Raw genomic sequence first — 27635 nt, forward strand, 5'->3', positions numbered from 1 at the left:
AGTTGAGATAGTAATTTAAAGTCATGTGTGTCGCATTAATTGTAATCTTCTTTCCAAATGACAAGATAAATATCTCAAGGAACATAATATATCATGGTCATAGGTCAAACCAAATGAATGTCTAAAATAGATTAGCACTAAGTGCATGCAATATGTCATGTTTATACATTTTTAAAAGGATAAATTGTATTAACATTTAGCAGAGTGTTCATTGCACATCACCAATGTTTAGCTTTTAAGTGCATTAATACTTGATTCAGTTAAAACGTTCTCTGAAAATGCCACACACCGAGATACTATAAATTCCCTAACTAAAAAACTAATACATGAGTAAAAATAGAACAAGCTAATTTGTTCCCTTTCCCACCAAGAGGTGATTGCTTTGTTTCACAGTTATGTGAAATAGAAGATATATTTTGGCTCTGAAGTGGCTCAAACAAGGGCAATGTTACAATTAGCATAAGAAGAAAACTGCCAAAATGGCAGGTCATTACCATGTGCATCTAAATACCTCTGCTTTTACTCTAAGGCTCTCCATCAGCTGCGACTGGGTCAGAACCTCACACATTGTCCTAGAGTAGAAGACCAAACTGCCTCCCACTACCACATGGTAAACTAAGTGCAGAATAGGAACACAGGCTGTTGCTGCAATTATAAAATAGATAGGTGGTTTTCAAATTTGGGCTGAAATTTAACGGTTGTGATTTTAGTAATGGCTTAGCCAGTTTTCCTGCCTAGGAGCCCTGAGATCTTTAGTGAAGTATTTATCCAATTCTCTCCTTCACTTTGTCTGTTAGACATCACAGGCTGCAGCCTAGAATTCCTGCTGTGAAAGGGCTTTGTATTACTTGGGTGCATATTTTGAAAAGTCACTTAAGGTGAAGTGAGGGATATTGAAGAAGGAGCAGCAAACCAACAAAACCCAGTCCACAGAAGCATTAGTTTAACTAACACAGATGTTCTTTTTGGTTTTGTTGTTGTTGTTTGTTTTTGTTGAATTTGAGTGTCCTTATAGCAAGGCAGGCAGCATGGAGTTCATCGACAGTTTTCCCTATTCCCTCTTTCCTTACGCAGCGCTCCATCCCACACCAGGCTTACATGGAGGCAGTAGAGTTTGGAACATATAGTTGAGGCTCTGCTGAAGGCAGGGCATTTGTTTTGCCAAGTGGACTTTTCACAGAACTGAAATGATCAATATAGCAGAGGGTTCTTTCTCCGATCCTATTCCCCAGTCTCCCCATTGATCCTGTGATATGTCCAATATTTTTTATTTCAATCATTTTTTTAAGCTGCTAGCTAGTTGGTTAGCTTTTATTGTTTATAGCCGAGAATGTTGACTGATACAATCTAGAAATCTTGCCTGCTGTCTTCTGTTGCTACCAATGCCCCTCCTTACTCAGACTTCATATCCCAAGTCCCTTGTTATTTCTCAAGGAAACCACACCTGATCCCTCAGACTAGGATCGGCACTTCACTCCACTCTCACCTCTGTTACTAAAAATTATAATTAATTATTTAACTGCCATTATGTAATCAATTTTCCTCTAGTAGAATTTTGGTTAAGACAGAAAACATGACTATCTTACTCATTGTTGTATCACTAGCATCTCACATAGCACTTCTCTCCAAAAGTGAAGAACAAAGTAAAAAAAAAAAACAACAAACAAAAAAACTTGGTGCTGTCTTTACTGTCTTTGAGAGCTGACATCCTCCAAGCATCCATTTTAGTTGGAACTGAAAAAGATATTGTCTCCATATGTTTTTATATTTTCCTGTGCTTAATCTATTCATTTTGAAATTGGTCTTTTCAAAGCTCAGTTTGATGTTGCCATCTTCTGTCACCAAGGATTTCAGTTGAATAAATACTTTATTCAGTGAATTCTTTCCCTATAGGGAGGCCAAAATATAAGTTTGCCTCATGAACATGGAATTTTAAAACAAAGTTAATTATTTGATGTGATTGCTCATGGCATCTGGCTGAGGAAACTGGACTGAGCACTGATGCATCCCTGCCAAGATGTCTGACAGGTCCATGAGCCAGCACTCTCTCTGCAGGGATAGGAAGCGCCAACTTGATTGTCGGGCCCTCATTTTCTCTGCTGAGAATCTGTTTGATTCTTTCTTTAGATATGTTATTACCATCCATGCCCGCATTTGATGGCGTGAGGACAATTTATTTTAATTTTATGCCTGATCAGGTTTGGAGACTAGAAAGTAGGAGAAAGAAAAGCAGAATTCTTAGGAATAACTCCAAAGTTTTGTGGTCCTTTTTTCAATGAATCCAGTCAATGTGGCCTGCATCACCAGCCTGAGGCATAATTAAGATCACAGATCTTTTTACTATTAAAATTAATCCTTCAATCCTTCACAGGACCAATTTAAAAGTAAGCCCAACGGCAACCTCTGGAAACCTCTCCCTTTAACCAAGTTGTCAAGAACGGTGGACACTTATGCAAGCCAAGGAGGAGCATTAACACCGGAAGGGTAGGAAGTAGGGCTGGGAAAAAGGGGGCAGGGAGAAAGAAAGACTAAAAGAACGAGGAAGCGAGGGAAGGCCCTCAGTTCTCTGACAGTTTCACGTTGGCCCCAACATTCAATTGTCATTTCTGCTGCCACTGCCGTACAAATTCACTGCACGTAACTGCTCTAGTCCAGTGAATTCATCTGAACCTTTTGCCCTGCGTGGTGATGCAGCACAAGCTGCAGAGGTACATCACCCATGAGCTTCCAACGTTACAGGTCCCCTTTTCAACGTTCAATCGAGGCCCCTGTTCCCACATGCGCCTGTTGTGACAGGGAGATCTTCCAGCCACAGACTGGGTCAAAGGTTCCCACTTCTTCCATTTGCATAAGGGATCTTCAAGAAACTCCTGGGGAGGAGTGGGACAGGAAGAGATTTACCGAAGAACTTAGATGCATGTTATGCATAACCCATGGACACAGACAATAGTGGGGTGAAGGTCTAGGGCAGCGGTTCTCAACCTGTGGGTTGCGACCCCTGAAAATACATCCTGCATATCAGATATTTACATTACGATTCATAACAGTAGCAAAATTACAGTTATGAAGTAGCAACAAAAATAATTTTATGGTTGGGGGTCACCACAACATGAGGAACTGTACTAAAGGGTATCTAGGGGAGGGGCAGGGGACAGGTACACATCTGTAATACTTCTAATACTAAAGGTAAATTATTTTTAAAAAAGAAACTCCTCTCAGAATAAGGAAAATATACTTAAAATTGTCCCCTCATAGTTACCTAACAGAAAAGTGGCTTACAGTTTTATTCACCAACCAAGAAGCAAAAAATGGTTCTATCTTGCCAGGCACTCTTCATACCTCTTTGCAGAGAAAATATATACAGCCTAAATTTAATAAAGATGTTATAAGAAGATGTAGAACTGACTTGAGAGATATAACACAGTAGATAATTAGACAATTTAGCATAGAGGTACCCTTGGTAACAGTAGCTTAAATTTGTCCAAGTATTTACACTTCCTAGATGCAGCCTTTGCTTTTGGAGATTACTGACACCCCCACTCCCATGTCTGCAGGGTAGACAGATGTCGCAGGTCTACACTAATTCTGTTTCCCTGGGCACAGTGATTGATATAAGAATATAAGGATAATATAGGAAATACTATTCTGGTGGCTTATATAGCACCTGGCACCGTGTTTTATGTTCACTAGCACTTGTTGTGGCAGGTCCCTAGGACCAAATATGTCATTATAGATGAAAATAAGGAAAAGATCCCACTAGGTAACAGATCCATGGTTCAACATCTACCTATGAAAACCAAGTTGTTGCTTTGAGGAAAGTCTTTAAGGAAAGAAGTTCTTTCCCATTAGATGAGATGTGTAAACAGCACTATAAAAGTGTGCCTTAAAATAAAGGCAAGCCAGAGGAAGCAGAACTAGCAATAAATCCTGGGCATATCAGATACAGAGTGCTCAACGAAAAAAACAATCAACTTCCTTTTTTGGTTGCATTATTTTGGTTTGGGATTTCTATGAAAAGATTCTCATCAGATACATATGATCCAATTAGCAATTAGAAGGTTTAAATTAGTGATGTACTGATTAGAAAGGGAAAAGTGGTAAGCACATTTTCTTTTTCTCTTTAAATTTGTGCCTCTTGTAACCACTCTAACACAGGAAGCACAGTTTAATTGGAAATAGGCTATCAGAGTTCTAAGAATAATCATCTAAGGCTAACTGCCTATGTAGTTTAGGTGTCAGATAAATTGGCTCTCCCATTATAAAGTGCAACTCTCCTGATTAGTATTTGATTAAACAATAACAAAAAAATAACCTCTTAGAACTGAAATATTAACAGCTTTTGAATTCCATTTTTCTTAGCAAGATAATGAGCATAGCACATTGTTTAGCATGTTTTTAATTGGATGAATATCAGATATACAGTGTTTTTCTCTCATTGATGCCTTGTGTGCTAAGAATTTCATTACATCCTAGAATTACCACATAAAAATGTCCCTGCATTTGTCACAAATATATGCCTACACACAAGGATAATTATCTAAGTTCTTTCAAGTATCTACATGAAGTAAAAAAAAAAAACTTCATCTGGTTCAAAGATTCTGCTTTTGACCATGATTTGTTTTTTCAAAATGGATTTAAAAAAAAAAAAAAAAACAGAGGAAAATGTGAGTGGACTTTTAGTTTCACTAATAAGTCCTAAGCAGTTAAGGATTACCCACTCCATGTAGTTCTGTAAGAAGAGGAAATGAGATCCTGGCCTCCAGAAGTTTATAAACTGGTTCTAGTTACAAAATGGGCAGGGAACAAACACTTTATAAGTCAAACAAATATAATAGTGAATTATTAAGAGAAAATAATTGGTGTGTCATCAGAGGGAAGCAGGCTAGTCAGGAAAGGCTGCTTAAATAGTCAGCAATACTTAAAGAGTCACACAGTACCCCCCAATCAATCATTTTTACCCTTCATCAATTCAGCAAGTGATTACGTACACATGCTATGTGTTAGGTGCTGTGTGAGATGCCCATGGTGCTTGCTTCAGTTGGTCTTTTCTTTTGGAAACACATCAGTTGTACAGAAACATTATCCTGGCTCATGACACTATCACAGATTCATTCAGGGCCCACGATTGGGTTGTCTCCACTGTGTGGCTATTATAAATACATGTTCATGCTTCCTGACATGCATGATTATATATATCTAAGGGAATGGAATTGCTCAGTCAAATGGTATACAAATGGTCTAATTTACAAGATCATGCTAAATATTTTTTTAAAGTCATTGAATCCACGTGTATTCCTGTCAGTAATAAATAAGAAACCCAGCTGATCCACATTTTCACCAACACTTGGAATGGTGGCCGCTTAATGTTTTCTAGTCTACTATGTATAAAATGGTATGTCACTGTGGTCTTCTTTTCCGAATTAAAGTTAAGCAGCTCTTCATATGTTTTGTGGTAATGTACATGTGTTTTCTTAATTTTTGACTCGGTTAATATCCTTAACATTATAGATATAAAAATAACAGAATAACACATGCAAGATTCTAGCAAGTCAACAAATTATGGGCAATCACTTAAGAGCTAAAAGTCTCTCATATGCTTTACTTCTTGGGGGTAAGTAAAAGAGCGCTTGGACTTTGGCCGAGTAATGACAGGAAACGTGAACCTAACCCCTAACTATTGTTCACCTTGTGTTAGATGAAGCAAGTTGGCTTCAGAATCCCCGATTTTCTTGACTTTCTCATACCTCAGCTCATTCTTAAAGTTTAGAGAATTCCAAGCAAATCAAAAGAAGGGAATCTGGAGAGAAAAGCCCCTTTTTACCCAGAATGACTGAGTGACCTGAGACCAAGGCCTGTACACACTGGAAGGCTTATGAGTTCTGGTCATGATCTGAAGACTAGTTGACTATCCAGGAACAAAGAGCTCTCTGGTCACCCTGAATCACCTCTGATGACCACGTCGGAATGACCTAAACGTGAGACCTCAAACAAAAGTAGAATGGGGATATATTTGGAGTCAGAGGGGCAATCAACTTTTGCTTTGGGCACATGGGAGGCTACCCATTAAAGTCACACTTTCAACTTTTCAATTTCCAAATGTGAAAGACTGGATTGAAAGAAAGATCATGATTGCACAAAACTGTTTGCTTTAAAGGGTGCCTGGCACTTATTGAAAAGCACAATAAAATACTGGAGATACTGTATAGCTGTAAAGACAAAGCAAAAATAATTTCATAAATTAACATAAACATTAAGAATGTTTTTAAAAGATGGGAAGAAATGTTTGCATATTTAAGCCATATTCGGAACCTCTGAACTTCTTAAGATCATGGTGCTTGTCCTCAAATGAAAGCAAGAAATTGCAAAGCTTCAGAATCCAGTTTCCAAAGTGAGCATAAGAGATGAGCAAAATTTCAACAGTAACACTTTTCATTTGCATTTGCAGACTTCTGTCTTAGTCCATTCAGGCTGCTATAACAAAATACTGCTGACTCAGTAACTTATTTATTACTAGAGGCCCGGTGCAGAAATTCATACATGTGTGTATGTGGTGGGGGAGGGTCCCTCAGCCTGGCCTGCACCCTATCGCAATCTGGGAGCCTTCGGGGATGTCTGACTGCTGGTTTAGGCCCGATCCCTGCCTAAACCGGCAGTCGGACATCCCTCTCGCAATCTGGAACTGCTGACTCCTAACCGCACGCCTGCCTGCCTGATCACCGGTAACCACCTCTACCTCAGCCCCTGCTGCCCCGGCTTCATCTGGAAGGACATCCGGAAGGTCGTTCGGCTGTCTGGTCTAATTAGCATATTACACTTTTATTATTATTATAGATAGTCTGGAGGCTGGGAACTCCAACATCAAGATACTAGCATGGGTGCATGCTGGTGAAGGCCATCTTCCTCACAGCCTGTGTCTTCTCATAGTGTCCTGACATCGTGGAAGGGCTAGAGATCTCTCTGGAGCGACTTGTAAAAGGCATTAATCCCATTCATGAGGGCTCCACCCTCATGGTTTAACCACCTACCAAAGCCCCACCTACCATCACATCAGGTATAAGGATTCCAACAAAGGAATTATGTAGGGACACAAACAGAGGATAACAACCATATTTCTAGTGTATTTTCTTCCTCACCATTCCAGTGTATTTGGAATAGGCAAATATTTAAATTTGCATTTTTACCTGCGGACAAATGGAATTAAGAGAAATGGGGCAACTATCCAAAAGCTACAGGGAAATGAGTCCCACACACAGACCTGGAAGTCACGTCTCTTAAATCCTACTGTGTCCTGTGATTGGGCAATCCTCTCTCCGCTCTTCGTGTGATAAATGGGTTAGAAGAAAACAAGTACAATTCCAATATTTCATCATTCAAAGCTTCTTTTTTTAAAAAAAATGAGGTATAAATTTGCCATGTGGTCAACTATTTTAATTCTGTGTGTATATAAGGAATCCTGGAAGAACTTATGAAACTGGTTACCAGACACCTCAACTCTTTCTTGCCTGTCCTTATAAAAATTCCCAGATGTCACAACTGTCACACCTACTTGTTAAACTGGAGAAACTCTGGAACCACAGTAAGCAGATGCTAGAACAGACGGACAGTTTCTTTGGGGCTGAAAGATATTTCCAATTAAGAAATGCCTGGACACTATTTTATCTCCCTTCTAGTTGACTAAACTATGAGATTTCCTTATGTTAGTTTACAATTTTTTTAAAAAAAACTTTCTATTTCCCTTAATATTCTTTATTTCGTCATATATCCATAAGCATTAGCTTAAAATTTGCTCACTTTTATGCGCTCCTTATAAAATTGCTATGGTGCTTTCAAAATATTGAAAATTAATGAAATGTTTTTTATGTAATGGTTATATCTCACACCTTTATCCTTATCTTCCTTGTGTCAAGTTTGTGTCTTCCATTTGCTCTCCCTTCACTTACAACTGTAAACTATCTATTATGTGCCTAACACTGGTTTCTTTGGTATGTTATCTCCTAGCTACCCAAAAAGAGGCATCACAATGCAAAGTAAAATAGAGCGTTTGGGACAGGTATGGAAGCAGATGTCAGCTTTTGTACCAATGATTGTCCCAGGCCCCCAAGTGCAATTGGAGCCACCCACCTGATAGCGGCTTCTCTGACAGGGACACTCACCGGGCCCTCATCATTCTTTTGAGCCCTCTCCATGCTCACTGCTACCACCACCTTAAGTTTTTCACTCTCTTCAAATTACCAATAACTTGAGGACATGCTGACAGCCTTCACAGAGGGCTGTGGCTGTAGAGGGAGATGTACAGTATCTCACCACCTAATTGGTATCTTGAGATAAAATATCAGTCCTATTCTTTAAATGTCCTCAGCCATTTAAATATGCTTAATTTTTTAAAATATATTTTTACTGATTCCAGAAGGGAAGGGGGAGGGAGAGAGAGAGAAACATCAACGATGAGAATCATTGATCGGTTGCCTCCTGCATGTCCCACATTGGGGATCAAGCCCGCAACCCAAGCATGTGCCCTGACCAAGAATCAAACTGTGACCTCCAGGTTCATAGGTGTAGACTCAACCACTTAGCCATGCTGGCCAGGCTAAATGTGCTTAATTTTTTAGTGCAGTTTAAGTTTCACAGCAAAATTTAGCAGAAGGTACAGCGAGTTCCCATATATGCCCTGCTCCCCCCCCGCCCCCCTCCCCTCCACACACACACAACCTCTCCCACTTTCAACATCCAGCACCACAGTGGTACATTTGTTAAAATCGATAAACCTGCACTGACACATTACGACTCAAAATCCTTAACTTATATTAGGGTTCACTCTTGGTGTTAAACATTCTATGGGTTTTGACAAATGTGTAAGGGCATGTATCCACCATTGTAGTATCACATGGAATAGTTTTACTGCCTTAGAAATCCTCTGTACTATGCCTATTTGTTCCTCCATCCCCCTAACCCAGCCATGGGCAAACTACAGCCCGAGGGCCGGATCCGGCCCGTTTGAAATGAATAAAACTAAAAAAAAAAAAAAAAAAGACCGTACCCTTTTATGTAATGATGTTTACTTTGAATTTATATTAGTTCACACAAACACTCCATCCATGCTTTTGTTTCGGCCCTCCGGTCCAGTTTAAGAACCCATTGTGGCCCTCGAGTCAAAAAGTTTGCCCACCCCTGCCTAACCCCTGGCAATCACTGATCTTGTTACTGTCTCTCTAGTTTTTTCTTTTCCAAATTGCCATATAGTTGGAATCAAACAGTATGTACCCTTTTCAGTTTTTCTTTAACTTAGTAATATGAATTTAAGGGGCCTCCATGTCCTTTCATGGCTGGATAGCTCATTTCTTTTTAGCACTGAAGAATATTCAGTTGTCTGGAGGTACCACAATTTATTTATCTATTCACTTACTGAAGGACATCTTGGTTGCTTCCAGGTTTGGGCCATTATAAATAAAGCTACTGTAAAGATCCCTGTATAGGCTTTTGTATGGACATATGTTTTCAGTTGCTAGATTATGTAAGAGTGTTTAAGTTTTATAAGCAATTGTCAAACTGTCTTCCCAAGTGGCTGTGTACCATTTTGCATTTCTTCCAACAATGAATGAGAGTTCATGTTGCACCACATCCTTCCCAGGATTTGGTGTTGTCAGTGTTTAGGATTTTGGCCATTCTCATATGTGTGAGGTGGTATCTCATTATTGTTTTAAATTTGCAATTCCCAATGCATAGGACGCTAAATATCCTTGTCCCCCACCAGGGACTGAACCTGCAACCTGAGCACGTGCCTTGAGAGGCATCAAACCATGACCTCCTGGTTTATAGCTCGGCGATCAACCGCTGAGCACGCTGGCCTGGCCGAGCCTAAGATGTATCTTAAATGAGTCAACACACTGTAGAAAACAACTTAATAAGTGAATAGGACACCTTCTTCCCACCTGCTTTCCAACTTCAAGGAGCATTATTACATTTCTTATACCATGTAAGAAGAGATTCGAAGGACCAACTACTGAGATTTACCTGAAAGGTATAATAAAAACGTTTCTTAAGACATTATCATCCCTATCCTTGGTAAGACATGAAATGTATGAGGAAACATAAAGTAGAAGGAGATACTAATAAATGGCGACTACAATATAAGTGAAACCTCAAAAATGTGAGGCGAACATTAAAACAAAGTGGCCATGTAATTAATGAGTTGAGGGTTATACAATGATACCCTTTTCTTGGAATTCCAGCTGTACCAAGATACATTCATTTTGGGTGAATAAAACTCCACTAATGTTCCTTAGAGTCTTTAGCTTTAAACTTCTATTAAAATATGCCTTGATTGATTTGAAAGATTTAGGAGTATTTCTCAGACACTAACACCTAATGAAATAGGGATAATCATTATTATTCATTTCTGTTGTAGTATCACTTGTACATGCCTTAAAACCACTAGATAAGGATTTATAAAGACACCTCTCATACCCTGAAGTTACTTTGGTTTCTGCCTTCTATGACAACAGATAAACAGAAACATGGAGAAATTAAATGAATTTTTTACACATGAGAAGGTTAAAGATACAAAGGCAAGCATTCTAAACTATCTTCCCTAAAAACTGCCTCCTGTTTACCAAGCTTCTTTAAAAAAAAAAAAAAAAAAAAGAATTTTTCAATTAAAAAAAAAGACAAATGTCTAAAATTCAACGATGTGGGTAACAAATAACAATACATTACTTTCCTTTGGAAATGTAAGCAGTAAATTGCTAAGGCTCTTTAAGACTGGTTCTACATCAAGATTTAGTAGTAAAATAAAACTTTAAACTCATTATAGAATTAGGATTTATATATTTACCTCTTTTTCCCTTTAAACTTTATTTAATTTTATATATAGTTTGTAGATTTTCTTATTTTTCAATAAAGCCTTTCGTTGTTTTCCCAAATAAAAGAAGTGATGATCCCTCTAATTCTCTCTAAATTAAAGTTCTACAGTAAAACTGCCATTATCCCTTTATGTTCATTGCTTTTCTTCAGAAAACAAGTTTGAAAGTTAAATACCTCCATTACAAGCCAACAAAATAGGATCACTTCTTAACCGTGTACCCAATGCTCCATTTGGGGCCTCTTTTGCAAATGTGTGATTACATTTTCATGCAACCAAAGCAGTAAAAATGTCTCCTCCAAATTAGTTTGTATCCCCACAACCAAATAGACTTTAGTGTGTGAAAACAGAAGTTTACTGAGATTTGAAGAGACTGTTTTATTCAGAACCATTTAATTTGAAATGAATGTCTCTTCATTCTTCACCCAATACAACAAAGGACTCCTAGCTTTTTAATACCAACAATGAGACACAATTACAGGCTGGTGAGTAGCTTTTCGAGTCACCAGCCCAGCTGAGAAATTGGCCATTGACAGCTGGACTGATGGGATATTATGAGTCCTCAAAGGAAGCCCATAAGAACCATATGGAGTGACATACCAACATTTTTAATGTGCCCATCAGAAACTCCCACAGCTGATGGTGCTCATACAGCTGTAGGTTATTAGGAAGGAGCCTTAAATGAATGAGAGAGCCCTCTTTAGGGTCGTTCACTATCATAATAATGTTAACTAAAGCCTGCTGGTGGTGAAGAAACTTAGTGGGGAACAATAATACAGTGGGGCCTTGACTTACGAGTTTAATTCGTTCTGAGACTGAGCTTGTTAAGGAGTTCGTTAACTCAAATTACTCTGTCAACTCAATGCAAAAAACCTCCGAGAGACAGCTGGTATCTCAAAAATCTCCTTAGTCAGGACACTCGTAAGTCAAGGCCCCACTGTATATCGCTGTATTTTGATGGCTGACATAAGCTATAGGGAATTCTATCTTTAGTGTTTTGAGAAATTAATTCTATGTCTGAGCTTTACAGTGATCTCAAGGAGTTAATACATGTGGTTTGCTTGAGTGTGTTTTTTGCCTAACTTGCATAGTTCTTAAAATTCAAAAATATGCCTTTATTAAATCAATAAAAGTTAATTTGAATTAGACACATGCACACAAAACAAACAAACAAAACCCACACCCAGAAAGAGAGTCTCTAAATAATTTCTTGAATACCTCAAGTGAATAACCAAGTAAATTTATGGCTTACAACCAACATGAACGTTTTAGAACGTTATCCTGGGTAGCCAAGGCTCCATTTGAAATGTAGGGTTGGGTGTACTCCTTAAAAAATGATTTCTTTAACATTATTCATAACATGTTAAAATATATTACTGCCTGATCAGCATGTGCCCGTACCAGGACACAATTCGATTCCTGGTAGGGGCACATGGCTGGGTTGCGGGCTCGAACCCCGGTGGAGGGTGGGCAAGAGGCAACAGATCAATGATTCTCTCTCATCACTGATTCATTAATGTTTCTATCTCTCCCTCACCCTTCCTCTCTGAAATCAATAAAATATATAAGTGAATCTAAGAATCAAGTGAATAAATAATCTGATGAACAGAATGAACTGGTGATTATAATAGAATCAGGGACATCGAAAGGGAATGGACTGACTATTCTTGGGGGGGAAAGGGGTGTGGGAGATGTGGGAAGAGACTGGACAAAAATCGTGCACCTATGGATGAGGACAGTGGGGGTGGGGGGTAAGGGCAGAGGGTGGGGTGGGAACTGGGTGGAGGGGAGCTATGGGGGGAAAAAAAGAGGAACAAATGTAATAATCTGAACAATAAAGATTTAATAAAATAAATATATATATCTACACTAATAAAAGAGAAAAATGGTAATTGGTGTACGGCGATACCCTTTTCATTGGCTAATCAGGGCTATATGCAAATTAACTGCCAACTAAGATTGGCAGTTAACTGCCAACAAGATGGTGGTTAATTTGCATATGTAGGCACAATGCAGGGAGGCGAAAGGGAAAGCAGGAAGAAGCCCCCTGCCACTGACAGTGATCGGAAACCCAGGGGGGAGCTAAGAGCTGGGGGGCAGGGCAAAGGCGGCCCTGGGGCCGCCTTTGCCCTGCCCCCCAGCCATGATCGGAGAATCAGGTGCCTTTTCCGCCCTGGCCAGTGATAGCAGGAAGTAGGGGTGGAGCCAGCGATGGGAGCTGGGCACGGTCGAAGTTGGCAGTCCCAGGAGTTAGGGGTCCCTTGCCTGGGCCTAAAGCGGAGCCCATGATTGTGGGGCCGCTGCAGCTGCGGGTCCCTGCTTCCCGGGCCGGACGTCTAGGCCAGAGGCGTTAGGCCTGGGCAGGGGTGGAGCCTGCAACCGCGGGGAGCTGGGGGTCCCCTGCCCAGGCCTGACACCTCTGCCGGAGGCCTCAGGCCTGGTCAAGGGGCCGATCCGGTGATTGGTGATCGGAGGGTGATGAGGGTCAACTCCTCTGGTGGAGGCGTCAGGCCTGGGCAAGGGGCAGAGCCAGCAATCGGAGGGGTCTGGGGGTCCCCTGCCCAGGCCTGACGCCTGGGCCAGAGGCATCAGGCCTGGGCTGGGGGCAGAACCAGTGATGGGGGGAAATGAGGGTCCCCTACCCAGGCCTGACGCCTCTGGCAGAGGCGTCAGGCCTGGGCAAGGGGCCAATCCTGCGATTGGAGGGTGATGGGGGTCAACGCCTGAGGGTTCCCAGTATGTGAGAGGGGGCAGGCTGGGCTGAGGGACACTCCCCCCCACACACCCAGTGCACGAATTTCGTGCACCGGGCCCCTAGTATAAAATAAAAATAATAAAATGTATTACTTATTAGTAAGACTCAGCAATTCAATAAAAAGTAGCTTTAGGATAACATGACCTATCACTGTCATTCTACCATGGAGAAGCCAGGTCCTTTTTCCATTTAAATTCCAAGTATGCCAATATTCAGAAAATAATTTAAGAATAATCAATGACTCCCTCTATTGTTCCTCCAAAGGGCACTTAAGAAGCACTTGTTATGTGCAGCAGCCGGAGATCCCCATGATTAATAACCGTGGCTCAGTTTAGGAGCTTCTGTTTCTGGGTGTGCGAAGAGAAATGAAGTCACGTGTTAAGCCAAATGTCCTGGCTTCTACATCAAGCCAGTAAGCGACTGCCAAACAATCACTCATGGCTCGTTATAAGATAATGATCGGAGCCTTCTCATATGTGTAGATGCTTTACTCAATGAGGATAATATTGTTGAATCAATATAAGCACTTAATCAAAATACACAACCAAGAAACCAATGAAATAAAAGAAAAAGCGAGTTGTCAAGTTTCCCTTTGCACTTGTAGTGCTTCTCAGGAAATGAATAGCCCTTGAGCCAGGACCGATCCTAATAGAAAAGCGTCGCTGTGAGGCACTGCCGTTTTTTCTGTGGACTGTGCCCAGTTGCCCATCATCCACAGACAGCACATGTGGCATCATGCAGACCAGGTGTGAGTCGGGGGCAGGTTTGGCTGCTGCCAGCCTGGTCAGCAAATATCCAAGGAGGACATCCTGCCCTTGCTTGTTGCAGAGCGACTCCCCACCCCAGAACACTCTGTTGGTTCCCCTCTGTCATTTGATTTTTAAGTTTTTCTGTTTTCAAATTTCTGGCCTACGTTGTACGGTTGTATGAGATGGTCAGTCAGGTGCAGCCACAAGAAGAGGCAGAGGAGAAACTCAGGAAAACAAAGTTTATTATACTCACGGGTCCTAGAGACCGGAGACACACTGCCAGGGTCACGTGGACAAACACCAGGCTGGTCCGGAGGCAGAAGACAGGAGCCAGGGCAGGGTGTAGGCCTCGTCCTTTATTGGGGTTTCTGTGGGAAAAGCAAACCAGGACGCAAGGCATTTAGGGTTAGCTGGTTTGAATAAGGTAGGCGGCTCTGGGCTACAAGGATGTGTCTCCAGTTGCCTGGTGCCTGGTCCAGGGCTGAGTAGGGCGCAGGAATATTGCCCCCGGGTGTACAGGCGGATCCTGGAGGCGTGGCTCTGGACTGGCTGGTTTGCACATCAAGACGCATTCTGGCTGGGCCTTTGCTCTCAGCTGGCTCCAGGAGGGGCAGTTCTCCCTCAGCCGGAAAGATTTTTTTTTAAAGATGTCAAAACATCATAATAAAGAAGAAAACACACACAAGTGTGTGCACCCCCCCAAAACAAACAAACAAAAACACGCCTTACATTTTTTTTAGACAAAGATAGCAGTAAATCAAGGCTATGTATTCATTACTTTTCAGAGTGCTTTAAGAAGACTGATGTTGATTTGTTCTCCATCAGAGATGTCTTTTCTTTAAGCAGCAATTTTTAAGATCAGAAATCAGCAGAAAAGCCAGATGAGACATGGTCTGAACTTCACAGCTCTCTCACACACCTCATTTTCCTGTACCCGCTCTTGTACGGAGTGAAGGCTTGGATATACTTGTTTCTATCTAAAGGGGAGCACAGTGCAACAACCCGTGTTTGACACACACAGGTATCGATACACACAGAGGCTGTGCTGGCTGAGGCCCTGGCCATCACGGAGAAGACAGAACAAGGAATTTTTAGGGCCCACCTTGGCGAAGCTCCGGGGCTGGCTCTCGCTCTGTGCCGACGCCTTAAATACGTAAGTGGCTGCTCGAGGCTAATGGAAAGGGACGAGTTGTAAATGTTCACATATTAAAGGATGTGAAAACTCACAAGCAACAGATTATGTCCAGTATTTCCAAAGCGGTAAAAATCCTTGGAAGATGTTTTCTGTCTGTGGCATGGGTAGGTGGCCACACACCCTGGTTTCCCCTGCAGACTTGCACCTGCTGCCCCAGGGTGTTTTGAACAGCATAGCATGTTCAAAAGTGCTTTCAAAAGTGTCTGATGGCTGGAGTTCAGATTCGAGCTCCGCTGTTTTCAGGATAACTGGGGGCAAGTTGCTTGGCCGGTCGCAGCGTTATGTGTAAGTGGGAATAGCGGTGCTTCCCTCAGAGGGTGGTTGTGAGAACTGTATGTATTAGGTGAGGTGCGGAGAACAGGGCCTGGTACTTAGCAAGTACTCAGCAAGAGTTAGCTATAATTTTACCCAATGGCATTTATCTTATAACTCAAAAGATATTGTGGAATAGCTTCTTAATTTTGGAGTCTTCATTCGTTATCTGCCTATAAATATATATGAAATAAATATCAGGAGAGAGAATATACATTCTCATTAAATATAACATATAAAAATGGCCTGGGGTAAGTAAAAAAAGTATCAAAGTATCAATTGATTTTTTAAAAATCGGAGATGTCCATGTAATAAATTGATGTAGAGAGCACTATTTACTCAACACGAAGATGCAATTTTTCTTTTAACAATTCTCAATACAGAAAATGACTTGCAATCAATGTGTATAAATTACTTTGTATCTCCTACCCACAAATAATTTGTTTTTTAAATCATGAGACTTATCATCATTAAAACAATGATATTTGGAAATATCTATATATACACACATTTTTTATAAATATATGTCAAATACCATCTTTCAGATGTGTATGTGAATGTTTGTGTATAAAGTTGCTTAATTTATAAGGAAATATATTGATACAGTTGACCATAAAAAATAAGACATTTAAAGAAAATGACAAAATTAGTCACAAAATGGAAGAATACACAACACATATAACAGAAGGTGATAGTATCAGAAATATATTAAAAATCATACAATCAATAAGATAAAAAAATAGAAAAATGAGGAAGATACAGGAATAAGTATTTCATACAAAAGAAATACATTTTTCCAATGAAGAGATAAATTTGCTAAAGCTTGCTCATGAAAAAATCTTGACAATATATGCAAGACTACAATGCTATATTGTTTTTCAAAATTTATGGGGAAAAAAAATAAAGAAATCTGACAACACCAATATTAGAGAGTGAGTGAAACTGTCTCACCTGTTTCATAAAAATAACTTGTAAAGTCATAAATCTTGTAGATTTGAACACTAGTAGACCCCACGGGCAGTAATTCCCTCCAAGGACATATTTAGATGTGTAAACCAGGGACCCACAGAAGAGAGCTCCTCTATCACAGTTCAGCAAAAGCTTTGAAATTCCAAATACCCATTCACAGAAAAATGGATAAATAAATTTGGTATATGTTCACCATATATTCCAAAACAGTAAAAATTAATTACACCGACATGGATAAACTTAATAACAATATTGAATAAAAAAAGTAAAAGTAAATAAGCAAAACTTAATATATTGTTTAGATACTATTATATAGGTATCTCCTGGATTATGTATGTGTGATAAAAACTATTTTTAAAAGGTATAATAAGTACATAATTTGGAATATTACTTACCAGTGAGGGGAAAAACAGGGATCAGAAAGAATGTATAGATAAATTTTAGATAAGTGTAATATCCCAGTTTTTGGATTAGGTTATAGGGTCCTGGGCTGTTTTATATTATTAAGACAAATAAATAAAAGAGGGCCATGCTTATTCAAATGACGATAGTGTAGCCTGGGACAGGATTTATGATTAATCCAACTCCAGGCATCTGGGGTCTAGAAAAGATGGCAGCTCCTTTAAAAGATTAGTGGTGGCTGCTTATTTGTTTTTGTTGATTTTACTTGTTCTATTTTGTGTTGTACTTAGTCTCTCATGAGAATTACTCCACATGTCATTACTTCTTTCATAGTAAATGTCAAGAGATAAAATTTTACAGAATAAAAGAGAATTTCCTTTCACACGTTACTAAATCTATGATGGTGGCCACTTAATAAGCAATGGGCACTATTATTGACGCCTTCAAAGAGCCACGGAGTGGTTGGGGAAATGGATGAGCTAGCACAAATAACAAACAGATTTGCTTTTAGACAACATCAACTAGAGAAGCCAACTTGCTTCTTTTTTGGAAGGGGGAGTGGAATTAAAACAAATTTATTATTTACATATTAGAGCGTGAAGAGCCAAGAGAAAATGCTTCTGTTTCTTGTTGCCAGTCACCTTTATTTTGCAGATAATTAGCTGCTGCACAAGCCACGTGCTCCAACCTCCTAGTGGGAAGTACTAACCAGGTAGAGTGGAATCAAGTCCAGTGTCAAATTCTGTAATGTAAGTGTATATTTCCTTTTGTGGATACAATCAGAGAGAAAACATGTGGCACAAAATGGTTTTTAAAGACTCAAGGAGAGAGAGCTTTTGACATCCATTCATCTTCTAATTATTACTACCTACATTTAGATTAAAATATGATAGAAAAGCACAACGTGAGGCACATTATGCTTTGCACTTGGTAATTTTAAGTTTAAAATTAAAAACTGCTCTTGAGATCAATCAAATTCCTGGCACCTGAGCAAAGAATATATAATTTAGAGATGTACTAAATGTCAATGAAATAGCATGAGCAGACCAATTAAAATAAAACATAAAACCATAAATTTGAGCCAACCTACGAAATCCGTTCATAATTATGTAGCTAATTATTCACTCGACATAGTGTGGTCTCCACTAACTCCAGAAATGAAAGAGCGTAAATATTCCCCGCTCAGAACTTTGAGAAGACTGTGACAACAAGCCTGGCATTTGATCGTTATCTAATTTCCAAACTGGTGATGTCAAGAAGTTCTGCTGAGGAGCATCTGCGCACCTGTTCCCTCACATGGCTGCTCTGTAGCTGTGCTTCATGACTCATCTGTTTTCAGCCAGAGCACTTTCTCATTCGAGAGGAGCTGGGAGTGGGGGATAGTGAATAGGGAACAGAGGCAAAGACCTATGTGTCATTCATTCATGCAATAGTTATTCCGTATCTTCTACATCCTATACACTGTGCTGGACGGGGGCGAGTCGCGTTGAACAAAAATGGCAAGGCCCTGCCCTTCATGCAGCTTTTGGTCCTTTGGGGGAGGCAGCCGGGTCTGTGGGGAACTGGACTGCAGGGTGGTGTGCTGTATAATGCTTTCAGCAACCCGGACTTGAAGAATCCACAGACACATTACCAACCAAGTGTTCTTGTGGGAGAGCTGCACATATGGGTCACCTAGGGCCTTTTCTTAACATTGAAAAGAATAAGCCACACTCCAGATCAACGAAAATGACAATCTCTAGGAATGTGACACGGGCACTGGTAGTTTTTTAAAGCTCCCCAGGTGATACCAGTATGTACACAAGTTTGGGAACCACTTATCTAAGAACAGGAAAATAAACAAAGGGGAACTGAAACTGCTCTCTGCATAAAGGGCCTGGTATAATGCTCAGGCTACAAACTCAAAGGTGTGTTGTTGTTCTTTTAAAAAAGGTCTTTATTGCCCTGACCGGTTTGGCACAGTGGATAGAGTGTCGGCCTGCAGACTGAAGGGTCCCAGGTTTGATTCTGGTCAAGGGCATGTACCTTGGTTGCGGGCACATCCCCAGTAGGGGTTGTGCAGGAGGCAGCTGATCGATGTTTCTAACTCTCTATCCCTCTCCCTTCCTCTCTGTAAAAAAATCAATAAAATATATATATATATTTTTTAAAGGTCTTTATTTTCTATAAATGACTATAATTTCTCTCTTAAGCCCTAAATTCCACCAGGTGGCCGAAATCTGTACTCAGTCAATTCATGGTTTCTCTTCCTTCTTCCCTTTGTTATAAAATACCAAGGCCAGAGAGAAGGGTTAACAGAGATGAGCATCTATCTAATCTCCAGATAATATCACCTGCTGAGTCCCCTCAACACATGGCTTCTCCAGTCTGAGTTCTGAAATCCCTAAGGCAGCTGCCTCCTCTCATCCACAGGGACTCTCGGTCCCCAGGCTCACTGCTCACAGCCTCCCACTCTTGGCCACACCATAGACATCTGCCCCACCTCACATCATACCAAACTTCAAGGGATGGTAGTAGCCCTTGAAAACAGTGTAGCAAGGAATTGTTGAGAATAAAAAACACTGATCAGTAACATATCAAAATAAATCATGATACTTATTTCTCCTTTTCATTGACAATTATGCACAAGAAGTTTTAGGTTTGTGAAAATTTGTTTGGCTTGTTATCAATATTATTTTCAACCCTTGGCTTCTTTCCTGAAATCTTTTTAAGCCAATTGTCCATTTTGTGAGGGTTAATATTTTTTACCATAAGCCTATTTAACTGAAGGCACAGAACTGTAACAATGTGCAATATAGTGAGCGCTAGAAAGCTAGGAGAATGGCCCAGTCTGCATCTGTACTTCAGAGAATTCCCACGATTCCCTCAGGAAGCCTCCTAGACCACAAAGTGACTTATGACTAGCTGATAAGGCACCGTGCCAATTTTTTTTAAGAGTAGAGAAATTTTTCATAAATACAAGTTAAACCCATTTAATGATAAATACTGGCCAGCATCTGTCTTACAGTATTTCTTCAGTTCCTATCTGAATCTCTATTTTGCATGCTCATCTCAGGACTGTGTTACTAGCATCAGCAAATAGTAAATGATTAAAATGAGAGCTTATATTTATGGGTATACAATCATAGTTCCTTTATGATTTTATGACTTTTTCTTGATCCCTCAGAAATTAAATTCCTCAGAATATACTAGTACATATTTAGGACCTATTATATCTTTAGATCACTTTCCATTTAAAAGATACAAAAATCTACTGGAATACCAAAGGATTGTTTTTGTTAGGATAACATAAAACAAAATAGCAGTTTAGCAAAAGTTTTCATAAAGTATGCTTTCTACTAGGTCAAAGGCACTTCAGATTCAGAGAAATACTGGAAGGAAAGAAGAAATCAAATTAACAATTATGTATTAAGTGGTTGGGAAATGAGTATTTTTCTTTCAGATTTCCTTGCATTTTTCAGGGATTATTATAATGCTGAACATAATATTCCATGATGTTTATTATGCTAGATATAAACAGAACTAAAACTCTGCTCACTAGAATATACAGGGTGTGGAAAAGTAAGTCTACAGTTGTACTTATGGAAAATAATAACATAATCAATAAGTAATAATAAGAATAAACTCTGCATTTCACATACTCACAACTGTAAACCTACTTTTGCCCTACCCTGTGGTTTAGGGCATGTCCTGGCTTGAGTAAAATTTCTTAAACTATAAATTAAACCTGGTTAGTCCGCAGCACAAGAATTAGGATCCTCCTAAGCATTATAAAGAAGTACTGCTTTATACAAAAACATTTCTATATCTGAAAGTTGGGGGTCTAACTATTGTGGTAGGCTTGTTTTTAAATTGCAATATGATGGTATAGATGCATCAAAGCATTTATCATTCATCAATAAAAATGTACTCAGGCTGAGTGCTTTTAAACATGCATGACACGTTCCCAGTGACTTTATGGTCATTTACTTGCTATGTGGCAGCCCGCCTGGTCGCCTGTTATCTGATCATAGAAGCAGTTCAGAACTCAATGTGGTATAACAGAGAAAGTTCAGGCTGGGAACACTGGCTCTGAGAACTGAGTGACACTACATGGTGTCTGAAAATGAATGAAAAGAGCTCTAAATGAGAACGAGAATGAGCAAATCTGTTGCCTTTCTATTGAGAAAGGAAGAGGGGCATCGTCCTGGCTAGGATCACTGTCCTGTGTAACAGAAGATCTTCCTGTACAATGATGCCTTTCCTCCCTAAAGCAAGCAGATTCCATGTCATACTCTGTGCCCCAAACGTGAGTTCTTACAGACACAGTGGAAATGGTATCTGGGCTATGGGAGGAAGAAGAAGACTGAATGGGCCCACCTTCTTTTGATAAGAAGCATATGGGCTGCAATTTCTAAATTGAAACAAAAATCCCAAAATACAGAGATCCTTCCTCATTTCTCTTGGCAAGTTCAAAGTCAGATTTATTGAGCTTCAGCTATATTTAGGTGTTATTTGCAAAGACTGTGGAGTGCCAAAGATGATCTTATTTCAGGGATCTTAAGGCCAAGTAGGAACCTTCCAGCTCGCACCCGGCCCACCTTCCAGCTCACAGGCTCACTCTAGCGTGCTATGGTTAAATACTGGTGGGTTGATTGATTACTCTCGGGGTGTGATTAAGTAATTAAGCTGAGGAGCCACTCGGAGCCTCCAGGTGCCCACCCTTGAGGTTTTCGCAGAACCAGCTGGGCCACAGCCTCCGTTCTTCCCCAGGGAGGAAGCTGGCAGCCTGAGCTCCTCGCAGGCCTCCCAAGGCCAGCCCCCGCCCCCCACCCTCCGTGCGCCAGGCTGCTGTGGCATCCATGACCTGGGCACAGCACTGGCCCTGCCTCGCCTTAGCTCAATCCCTGTTGGTTGTGATTCCATTGCCCCATTTTGCTTCCATTAAAAATGTCTGTGTATTTCCAGAAAAAAAGAAAAACATAAAGGGAAGGGAATAAAAGGGAAGTTATTGTATAAAATCAAAGTTGTAGTCAGTGTAAAATGGACTTTTATATCTAGATGGTTTTATATAAGCTCCAGTAACCACACGGCAAAAAACCTACAACAGATTCACAAGAGGGGAGAAGGAAGACGCAAGGAAGAAAGAATTCTACCCAGAGTCTGTGATGCAGTAAATTTCTGTTCTCTTAAAAAATAAAAAACAAAAAAACCCCACCTATGTATAACTAACCCATATGTATAAATAATGCACATATATAAATAACCCATATGTATAAGAAACCCATTTTTATAAATAGCCCATATGTATAAACAACCACTGTTTTAGCAGGAAGCTGAGCATATCCGGCGCGGTGCACATCAGGCTCTTCCCCAGATCACACTTGTTCCAGTGACCCCACAGCTATAGAGTTCACATCCCTCCACGTTATTTACTCTTTTCCTTGTGAAAATCAAGTAGAAAAACAAAATACTATTCAGGGAGTTCAGCAAAAAACATTTTATCAAGTGTCCTCTAATTCCTTTTCTTAAATGATTAACATAGAAATGACTTTGGAAAGAGATGGGGGGGAAAAACAAAAACAAAGCAAGAACATCACCTTCCTATGATCAGTATGAAACTGCTCGCCTGTTAATGATTCACTTGGGAACCAACTAAAAAAAATTAAATTTACTGTGAATATGACCAGTCTTCACTGCTTTTCATTCAATGAAGATAAATTCATCTTTGTCTACAATGTCCAACCTTTATGGAAAGCTAACAGGAGATATTAAGACAAACCCCACAGGATCAGTGAAATGAATTTATCCTTGATGGCTTTATGCCTACATCTTCAGACTGTCACTAATGGGACAATTAGACTCTAATGACCTTCCACTTAGTGGGAGCCAAAAATATGATTCACTTTTGTATAAATTAAAACAAATGAAATGGCTTTCAATTTAACACTGTTGACATCTCTCTTCATAAAACCATTTTCAGAGAAAAATTTGAGGATTCTGTAGGGAAAAAAGTATATTCAAACTTAACGTATCATCTGTTGAATTGCAAAAGTCCTAAGTTCCAAGGAGAAAAATCCATGCAAGACTCACTTTAGAAAAATGTTAATTATATCATAAAGAGGAGGACTATACGATTACTTTTCTGTTACTAATTGGCAGTTTATATTGGAAGACAGACTTATTTAATTACACATAGTTTCTCTTTTAAAAAATAAAATACCTTTATGTTTGTTAAAAAAAAAAAAAGTAAATAAATAAATAAAATAAAACAGAGTTAAAGAATGGACCACAAAAGAGATGATTCGAAAGCTGCAAAAAAAGCAAGATTCCTGGGTAAAAGTATCAGGAAAAACTTTGTGGAGAACATGAAATTTGAAGTAGAGTGCCATGATAGGCAAGATTTCAATAGACTGAATGTGAAAAAGGCTTTTTAGGAGATAGATGACGATGACAAGAACAGAGGCAGTGAGGCAGGCCCATGGATGTCATGATGAGAGAAAGAGGGAGGGAGGCGTGGGAGAGAAGGACAGATGGGAAGAGGAAGAGATGGAGAAGAAAAAAATCAGAAGACAATGGACAGCTGGAAGCATCTGTTCTTCATTTGTTAGCCAATGACAAAGCTTGGAAAGATTTCAAGGATTTTAGTGGCTGATCGGCAGTATGCTTAAGGAGCTAAATTTAGAACAGGACAATAAAATTAATTGCAAGGGGGAAATAAAGGTATAAAAAACACTAAGATGGGAAATTCATCACTCAGGGTTGGAGTTCAGGGGCATGAGTGGCAATGGGAAAAAAAGACACATGTCAGAGATACTGCCGAGACAGAGTCAGGCAAGTTATTGAATTGGAAGAAGAGATAAGCAATTAAAATGGACACTGGGATCTCAGACCAGGGTAGAAAGGTGGTTCCACTAACAGACATAGAAGGGAGTAAAGTTTGGAGTTGTTGCTGATTTTCCAGGAAGATCATCACTTACTTTGAGGCACGCTGTTTGCACTGCCTGCTGAGCTTCCTAGTGAAGAAACACATATATAGGAAGAGCCATTCCTCAGAGTCAACAGAGCACAGCAGCTAAAAGCACAGGCTTTGGGATGAGGTTGAGCTCAGATTCCTCACCTACAAAATGAGGGTAGCATTAGATCCAACTTTCCCTGAGAAGCCTGACTGAGGAAATGTGTAATGCACAGCGACTGCTTAGTGAAAAATTGTTCTGCCTTTGAATTGAGAATTAACAAGTAAATGCTCACGGAAGCTGTGAGAATGAAAGAACTAACTAAACACAGACTGCAGAAAGAGAACATGGGACACGCATGCCCCTCAAAAGTAATAAGAAATACAGTGATGACTAAACCAACCTTTTGGTGATTTTGGATTCAAGGCGATCACTAGATGTGGAATTACAAACCCAAAGGCCCAGTGACATAATACGCATACCTGCCATTAAATTCCCAGGTGGCCTCTCCTTTCGGCACATTGATTGCTTAGTTCGGTGTCTTTACAAATGACTGGTACACTTCTCTCTAGCCAATATCTACTGATCTCATGATCATCACTCGCTAGAGAGGACTGCTGAGGTAAGTCTGGGTAAATGGATGGATGGACAGATGGACAGAGAGACAGGTAGGAAAAATGTTGTATCGTGTAGTAGTTGCTTACAATTAAAAGGATTCTGTCACAAGAAATTTTGCTAGGTTACTTAATTTAGAGACACAGTAGACTCCTGGCATTAGTAGATTTAACATTTGCATCTTCAGTCTCTCACACAGGTCGATGATACACCAACAAAAGAAAAAAAAATGGCCAGTAACTAAGCCTAGCTAAGTGTCAGTATTTATATCTCAACATGTCTCTCTTGTTTAGAAAAATATCCATTTCCAACCTCTCTTCCCCAAGATATTTAACTCTGGAGCAACAAATAGAAGAAGCCAATGGGAGCATGGTTGGTTAGAAGACTGGAATGTTCACTTCAGCAATGACTTCGTGCCTTAGAATGATAACATCTGATACAGAAGCAAGTAAAATGAATAAATGAGTAATTTTCACTAATACTCAAGTCAGAATAAAAGGTGTTCACTTAGTGAGAAGTTGAAAAGATTATTAAAATGTGGTAAGTTGCACAAGCATGTTGCTTGCTAATTTAGGGATTCATGAGATGTCATGTGTCAAGTGTGTGCAATATTGGTCCATTATGGGCATGTCTTTTCATTTGGGTCTATTACAGCAAAACAACTTCTAGAGAGACAAGTGATCATTAGGCAAAGAGATCAGAATTCTACTCTCAGTTTATCAACACTAATAAAAGAGAAAAATGGTAATTGGCGTACGAGCTACCCTTTTCATTGGCTAATCAGGGCTATATGCAAATTAACTGCCAACTAAGATTGGCAGTTAACTGCCAACAAGATGGCGGTTAATTTGCATATGTAGGCACAATGCAGGGAGGCGAAAGGGAAAGCAGGAAGAAGCCCCTTGCCACTGACAGTGATTGGAAACCCAGGGGGGAGCTAAGAGCTGGGGGGCAGGGCAAAGGCGGCCCTGGGGCCGCCTTTGCCCTGCCCCCCAGCCATGATCAGAGAATCAGGTGCCTTTTCTGCCCTGGCCAGTGATAGCAGGAAGTAGGGGTGGAGCCAGCGATGGGAGCTGGGCACGGTCGAAGCTGGCAGTCCCAGGAGCTAGGGGTCCCTTGCCTGGGCCTAAAGCGAAGCCCACGATCATGGGGCCGCTGCAGCTGCGGGTCCCCACTGCCTGGGCCGGACGCCTAGGCCAGAGGCGTCAGGCCTGGGCAAGGGGCCGATCCTGCGATTGGAGGGTGATGGGGGTCAACGCCTGAGGGCTCCCAGTATGTGAGAGGGGGCAGGCTGGGCTGAGTGACACGCCCCCACACACACACCCAGTGCACGAATTTTGTGCACCGGGCCCCTAGTATATATATATAATCTGGCTTTCTGGTTCAGTTATAGTTCTTGACCAAACCTATTTGAGGGAGGGAAGCACAGGTTATGGGATCCAGCCTCTAGCTTCCTCATACATACATTCAGGTGGGAAAGGTTCACTAAATAGAACAAAATTAAATGATCAGAAATGCTTTTCCTCAAAAGATACTGATTCTTCTTCTTGGACTGAATTCTATTCATCCTGATATACTGAAAAGCAGCTTGTAGTAAGAAAAAAGGACAGATTCCTCAACAATACTTTTTTTTTTCTTTATTGATTAAGGTATTACATATGTGTCCTTATCCCCCCATTGTCCCTGCCCCCTATCGTGCCCTCCCCCCTCCCCCCTGATGTCTGTGTATATTGGTTAGGCTTATATGCATGCATACAAGTCCTTTGGTTGGTCTCTCACCCTTACCTCCACCCTCCCCTACCTTCCCTCTGAGGTTTGATGGTCTGACTGATATTTCTGTCTCTGGATCTGTTTTTGTTCATCAGTTTATGTTGTTCATTATATACCACAAATAAGTGAGATTATGTGATATTTATCTTTCTTTCTCTGGCTTATTTCACTTAGCATAATGCTCTACAGGTCCATCCATGCTGTTGCAAATGGTAGGAGTTCCTTCTTTTTTACAGCACCGTAGTATTCCATTGTGTAGATATAGCACAGTTTTTTAATCCACTCATCTGCTGATGGGCACTTAGACTGTTCTTCAACAATACTTTTATGATAAAGATTTTATAATTTCAAAGACGAGGAATTGAAAGTATATTTTGACATATTTGACCTAAGCTTGTTAACTTTTGACTCTGTTCTTTGTAGCTTTCACTGCAAAACTGTTCCCAATCTACAAACCTCCAAACTAAAAACATTTAATATCATACTCAGAAATCCACTCTCCTGGCTGGATCTGATTGCTACAACAAAAAATATATTCAAAACACAACTATTTTAATTGACATGAGATGGCCAAGGACCCCTTGGAAAGATTACAAAGCATGTCAAATAGATTTCAGGCAATTAACATCTTAGTAAGAAAGATATCCAGAATAACAAGAATTTCCAAGACAGAGGCACATTAGTACTGACAAATTTATATACCTTTCACAATTTCTAATATTTCTTCCTTGAATAAATGCTCACAATGAAACTGGATAATCAGATTTACTCTCAGCCTTTCTGCCTGGGTCACAATAGTACTTGTCAGAAGTTTGAGAGAAGAATCTGAAAATCCTGATGCTACTAAATACTTCCTTCAAGATCAGAGCAACGTTGATGCTAATCAAACTAACCAGTTGGAATCACCCTCATCTCTTTTGCTCCTGTAGCTTTTTATATTCATTACTTCACTTCAATCAGGTTCTGAATAACTTAACCACTATTCTAGTTAGAACCTGTGTAAGGATGGCTTATTCAAACTCATAAGTACTGGCCTGATTCTCCCATCACGCTGCCCATGTAACTTGCACAAAGT

The 27635-nt window shown here is 40.1% G+C and overlaps 1 long non-coding RNA gene across 1 annotated transcript in view; it reads right to left on the minus strand.

Annotated features, from left to right (window-relative positions):
- LOC132237961 (uncharacterized) overlaps window positions 1-27635 on the minus strand; it is a 96116-nt gene that overhangs the window by 20593 nt on the left and 47888 nt on the right. Inside the window, exon 2 of the long non-coding RNA XR_009453700.1 lies at window positions 14616-14730. This is a non-coding gene — a long non-coding RNA (uncharacterized LOC132237961). The remainder of the gene's footprint in view (window positions 1-14615; window positions 14731-27635) is intronic.

This window comes from Myotis daubentonii, chromosome 7 (assembly GCF_963259705.1).
Source record: "Myotis daubentonii chromosome 7, mMyoDau2.1, whole genome shotgun sequence".
Taxonomy (NCBI): Eukaryota; Metazoa; Chordata; class Mammalia; order Chiroptera; family Vespertilionidae; genus Myotis; species Myotis daubentonii.